A 6,735-nucleotide genomic window follows, 5' to 3' on the forward strand; every position below is an offset into this window, starting at 1 on the left:
TTGAGTGTGAAGGAGGAGTTTGTGCCTTCTGCAAATGATGTTTCAGGTATTCTGGTCCACACAGACTCCAGCAGCTGGCACACGTGGCTCGACTGGTTCCTAAAATTAGGTTAATGGCAAAATTGTCATTATCTGCTGACTTGTTTTCTGTGGATTTCTGTTGTCTCTCACAGCAACTATTGACCCTCTTTTGTTAAGTTCTCCGTCTGAAATAACAAAGTATGAGATGCATTAATTCAGTGGCTATTTTTCATTGAAGCAAAGAATTTTCACTGAATTCATCTTTGAATAAGTTCTATTACGTTCCAGAGACGGACATTTTCTTCAGATAAGCACTGTAATAAAATCTAAATAAAATTATACAACACCCGTTTTAAATCTCTCATTCTATGGAGTATGCACAATGACATTAAATAATGCTTCACATCTTCTGTGAGATGTGAGATCTCTGCAACAATTTGGCTTGTGCATTAGATGTATTTTCCAAAAGAAAGCTGAGATGGGTTGGCACAGTAAACTACAGCCTTTCGGTTGGAGGCCCTTGGAGAGACAGCAGTGAGAGTTTGGCCTTGATCTAAATCCTAATCCTTTTGTGCCACAAAGAGTCACAGAAACAGGGTATGGGACTTAGAAATCTAGTTGGCATTTTGATAAAGAAGTCCCCAAATGTATATGTAGATAATATAAACAGGTTGACCTTTAGAATTAAAATGTAATTTGCTGGTTGCAGGGACAGAATAAGGCACTGGGGTCTGGTTGTTGGTTTTGGTTTTTTACTTCCCCCAAAATCTTTTTTGATGTAACAGCTTTTAAGCCTGCATCTCCTAGGGAAAAAAGTTGTTTTGAAATATCAAGATAAGTAATAAAGTTTTCTTCTCTTAAGAGTTAAGGCTGTGAGCAGAGCTATTGTGGTCTTGTTGTGTCGTGGTGAACATTAGGCAATCTCGTAGAGAGACTTTATCCATAAATGACAAGAGTGGGCCTTTATTATGATTTATTCTGTCATTTTCTATGATGCTGGCTATCCAGTTCACCATTGTGTTTTCCCCAAGAACAAAACATTCCCATCTTGCTCCAGCTTTAACAATATTGTGATAGTTCTGTTGCTGTTTTTTCGTGCTGCTCTCACGAAAGGTGTTACTATTCACCAGTAAATCCCAAAGCACTTCACAGAAAACTCAGGAGAAATACAGGAGATGAAGATACATTTGCTCTGTCAGTTGCTGAACAGGCTCAAAACAACGTCAGGAAAAGCCCCTGGGCCTCTCCCAGCACTAGGCAATTCTGCCTCCTTGAATAACCTGTTGTCTGCCATTAACTCATCTCCTGTTGGTTTTTTTTTTGTTTTTTTCAGTTGCTTTTTTTAGTTGCTTTTTGTGCATTTGCAGTGCAGCTCTCTGGGGGCTGTCCATGCAGCTGGGAGCTGCCAGCTCCTGGCTGGCTGCTGGAGCTGTGGGAGAGGAGTCAGCTCCGCTCTGGAGGCTGCTCCGCCAGCAGATTCCTGCAGAGTTGGGCCAGGGACCACCTCATGGCACAGGGGAGAGCTTGCCAAGCTCTCTCTGGAGTTATGCTCATTTTTCCTCCTGCAATCAGAGCTTTCAAAAAAAAAAAAAAAATAGAAAAAAAATTAGAAAAGAAAAATAGAAAAAGCCCAGGCTTATCCAGGAGCCTCATTGACAGGTGAGAGCTTTGTGAGAGGCAGTACTGAGCATGCATCCAAGCCTTTGTGTCCCAGTGCCAGTTTTCTGCTAATGTAACGCTCTGGACTGAGCGGGAGATAAAGCAATCTGAATGTTTGTGTCTCTGCTAACATCTCACGTCTCCCCTGTGCCTTGGTTAGCTGTCAGCCTGCTGACGAATTAATGGGGATGCCTGTTTCTGAAGGCTGTCATTTGAGGGTATTCATGGAGAGATAAGATCCTTTTACAGGCACAGTGCTGAAAGCAGAGAAGTGTTTCAGAAGCTGGATAGGACCAAGTTGCATGCTTTCCCTTCCAGCTGGCCTTCTCCAAACAAGCAGAAGCAAAAAAGCACCTGGACCGGTGATGTACGAGGTTTAGCCGCATGAGAAGAAAGCAGGGAGGAAAGGTTTATGTCATCTCTGAAGTCTTCAAAATGCAGCTCACTCTTTGCCACGTCTAAAAACTTTACTGCTAAAGCGAATCTTGAGATGATTAGAGGGTGCATAATTAAGAGTCCTCATTTGGCTGCCGGAGCTGTTCACTGCAGACCGGGAATGAGGCATAAGCGCATTCGCTCCGACTCTGTTGCAGTGTTGGCCCTGGTGACACCGTGGTTAATTCACTCTACTTGTGCTCTGCTGAGATTTCCCACAAGAGCACTGGATGGGGTTGGTTTTGAAATGCTTCTGCTAATTACTTTTTTTAACATGTGAAATTAATGAACAGAATTATTCAGGGACATTGTCATTTACATGGGGTCGTGACTTCAGCATTTACGTTCCGCTTCCACAGTAATATTTGAAGAGTGTGGTTCCCTTCACCTGAGAGGTAGCAAAATCTGTGCCTAAATTGATACTAAAGTGCTTTTTGGCTCACACTGCTGGCTCATTTACATGCAGCCTATTTTCTAAAAAGGGTAAGTCTTTCCTCTTTGCCAGGATGGGATGATGGATTTAAGAACAGCCATTTCAGGACACACCAGAAATTCATCCAGCCCTGCAATCTGTCATTAGCAATGACCAATATCAGATAGGAATAGAAAAGTACAACAGCAGGGTAAATTTTCAGTGATTTTTCCCCAGAATGTTCTCTAGCTGTTTGTGGTTCAGGGATTTCCAAACCCGGAGTATTGATCATTAATATTTTCTATGTCAGTCAGTGTTAACTAAGCCAGGAACAAGTGGCTGAGATAGAAAAAGTGCACTGTAGTTTATAAATAATACTTGTTCTTTAAGGGTAAAACCACTGGACAATCAGCTACTGAACACAAGTTTAAAGCAGTGAGTGGATTTATACCACTAAATGTCCAAAAGAATTTGGTCTGGAATAAATGTGGAGCAGTTCATATGAGCATTATACAATGCAGAAAGTGAAGATACTATTTGAAGCATAAGGATTTCCTCACATCTGCTGAAAACCTGTTTTGCAACAAACTGGAAGGAGCATTTCTGTGCCCCAGAACCATGTGGGGAAGTTGGTTGACCTTTTTTGCATAGAGACAAGACAATCCCAGGAACATCAGAGTTACTCTTCCCTTATTAGCAGCAGGAACAAACTTGAATATTGATTCACCGCCTCTCCAGCTCTTAGCCAAAGCCAAAGATGCTGGTAATAGGGAATGCACGCTCTCAAAAACGAGTGTTTTCCAGATGAACAGCGGGCACAAAGGGGAGCACAGGTGCAGGAGCGTATTTCCATGGCGCTGCTCGGCAGTGCCGCTGTGCAGCACGGCGGGAACCAGGTGAAAAGGAAAATTACTCTAGCAGATGTACTCCCTCCTGTATTTCCTAAGCTCCCAGTTTGCCAAGCCGTATCCCCAGGATAAAGCACTTTCCCTGCAGAAATAATGACTGTGTTTGCCTTTTCAATCTGTTTTCATTTAACTCTGGGATTTTCACAGATCACAGGGACAGTGACTAGAAGTTGCCAAGTAGCGTCAGTTGCTTTAAACTTGATATTCCCCACACTCCTAATCTGCTTCTTCAGAAACAAAACAGGTTTCCACAACCAAGGTAGCACCATGGTGGAAATATTCCTTGGCTCCTCCAGTTTTCCCACTCTGGCAGGACCGCTAGGTTTGTGGGCACCGTGCCTCACATGGAAAATCCAGGCTCAGTTAAATCTGCTCTGTCCTCATTTAGGCATCCTAATTATTAGGGGGCAGGGTGGTGCTGAGCGTGGAGATGGACAGACAGATGTGGAAAAGAGGCTTGGTCTGTACACGTGTGTTTGTTCCATCCCAGGGGGAAGAGTGGAATGCCTTGTTTGAGCCCCCGGCTGCATGGCGAGCAGCACGGGCTAGCCAGAGAGCTGCCCCTCAGTAACACATGAGAGACTGGGAATCAAAACCTTCAGAAACACACCGGGGAATCATTTTTTGGCTGTCAGTGCAGAGCACGGGGGCATGGCAAGAGCCACAGCAGCACGGCAGTCCTCGGGGTGGATATAGCATGGGATGTGAGGTATGGGAGCTCATCGGCCCAAGAGGGTGCTGAGACTGACAGAAGGGGCCCTGGAAAGTTAGGTGTGATCTGAAGACCGAGTTAGCGACAAAATGTCTTCATCCTCCTCCTAATGTAGCCTGGGCTGTCCCCTGCTTGGGAACAGCTGGTGGGAGGGCTTTGTTTGGCTATCAGGGCGCTGCCGTAGCCTTCGGAGGAGGACTTTAATCCGTGCATTCATCAGCCTGAAATTACATAAGGCTATTTCAGCGTGTTTCTTCCATTCCGGGGACGTTTGCCTAAGCGTGTTGTGCAATTAAGACCAGCGATAGCCGGCTGTGTGCAGCCCTGCTGGGGCTGCGGTGTGGTCGCTGCATGCAGGGCTGGAGCACGGCGGCTTCCATGGGGATGAATTCCAGGCACCACCCGGACTGGCGGCTGCCAGCAGGCTTGGCTCCCCCGGGAACAAGCCGAGGGCTGTTCAGAGAGCTTCAATCCCTCTCCAAACATGAAATGCCGCCAGTTTATGACACAGCTCACCCTCTGTTAGCTGAGATTAATCAGGGAGTCTCCAGGTACACTCCCTCAAACGCTAGCGCTGCGGGATGTGCGTGGGAGCATCCACACGGCAGGTTTGCTGGCCCCAAGGCAGAGCTGGCTTTTCCTGACCCGTGCCTGCTCCTGCGGGGTGCACTGAGCACTGAGCGGGCAGGAGAAGGGGCTTGAAGCCGGCAGAGCATCCCCAGAGACAGGACCCAGAGGAGAGACCCCGCCTGTCTCTGCCCAGCCCCGGCGCTGCGATCAGCAAGGTGCCCATCCCCGCTTCCTTCCCTCCTTGGCTGGGTTTCCCCACCAGCACCAGGTTCAAAACAACGTCTCTGCTCGTTTTCCACAACCACTTTAATCCCCAAATAACCATTCAGACTGAAGTTTGCTGTATAGTGAGAATTGCTTGAGTTTAAGGTAATCCAAACGGAGCATGATGGAATAAATGCTGCTTCACTCGCTGTTACTATTTCATCTGGCAGTGGGCGAAGGATCTTTAGGAACGGCTGACTAAAAAGGGAAAGCTACTTCACACAGCAAGAATTTCCATACTGCTTTTAAAAATTAGTTAAATAAAACGAAAGAAAAGCAACCCTGAGTCCCTTTCCTCCCAGCAGACTGCAGCGTCTCAGAAAGAACAATGCAATATCGTGTGTGAAAATGCAGGCTTAACTCCCAAATGTTTTCCCTATCTCTGTTTTTATTGCTTCAATAGCAGCTTATGAAACATTAGTGTAAAAAGACTCAAGGCGTGAGTCTGAAAAGGCACAGAAAATAAAGTAAATCCCACGGGAACAACAGTCACTGTCCTTCAGCATTCCATTGTTCAGTGGGTAGGAGCAGAATGTCAGTCATTTATCACTTATTGATCACTTTATTGCTAGGCGTTAGTGTAGGAGCTCTGTAGCTGAAATTCCACTGAGAGAGCAGCGTTTTATTGCCGAGTTCAAAACCCTTGAAAAAATACTTCCAGAAACGTCTGTGATTGCATTTAATCTGTGACAAATCACAGCGGAATACGCTTTGGCCAGTCCCTGGCATTAACCAGACGCAGAGGGATTCAAGCTTTGCCATTGTACAAGAAAATGACTCACATATTCCTCTTTCATCCTAGGGGACAGATGAAAAACTGATTGCAGGCTTTCTTGCCACTATCCTTTTTTTTTTGCCCTTGGACCAGTCCTGTGCTCAAGCTGGGTTCAAGGAGAATAAAAGATGTTTATGTCTAAGAGATTAAATATGCTTTGGCTGTAGCCATGAGTTAGTCCCAGCTGTGGCACTGTGCTAAACTTGTGCTGTATCCCAATCCTGTGGCATGGTGACAGGGAAAAACCTTGAGTATTTGCCCCGTGCCATATTTATGCCATTCTTCCTCCACTGGCTTCGCAGACTTTCATAACCACAAGACACTGGAGACTGTGCTGGCAAATTGCAATGTAGATTTAAAACATATCCATATACACACTCTCTTTTCAAGGACCTTACATGCTGTGGAAGTTTGGCCCCGTGAAATGATGTTTATAGTACGGTATTTTGATAACTATAAATGCTGTTGAGACTCGGAGCCCAATACAAATGCAGTCATTACAGACCCAGAGAAATTGTTTTCAGGCTCGTGCCAACAAATTGTGATTAATTTCTTTGTTGTGGTGCAAGCTGGTTTCTGAACATGTTCCCCATTAGCTCTGTGAGCAGCCAGTGCAGTGGCTGGCGCTCTCCACAGGACTCATCCATCCTCCCTTCCACATCATTGCCTGCAAAATGCAGAGTGCAAAGCTCTGCGTGGCTTCCTTCCCTCTATCTTTACCTCCAAACTACAAAATGCTCCTCTTTTAGCTGCTCTGAGGAGGCATTTGGGACAAGCAAAGATGAGGGTACTGCTGTCTTTTATAGCAATTACATACATAATTATATACATAATATATACATTTATTTTTTATTATACATTGCTATCTATATGAAAATAGCAGCAATTCACCTAAATTGAAACTCTGCTGTGGAAAGAAGACTCAGAATCAGCTCTTTTCTGCGAAGTTTGAAATCACTGAAGCGTTTTCTTCTGTGAT

Source organism: Cyanistes caeruleus, chromosome 5, assembly GCF_971803275.1.
Source record: "Cyanistes caeruleus chromosome 5, bCyaCae1.hap1.1, whole genome shotgun sequence".
NCBI classification, from domain to species: domain Eukaryota; kingdom Metazoa; phylum Chordata; class Aves; order Passeriformes; family Paridae; genus Cyanistes; species Cyanistes caeruleus.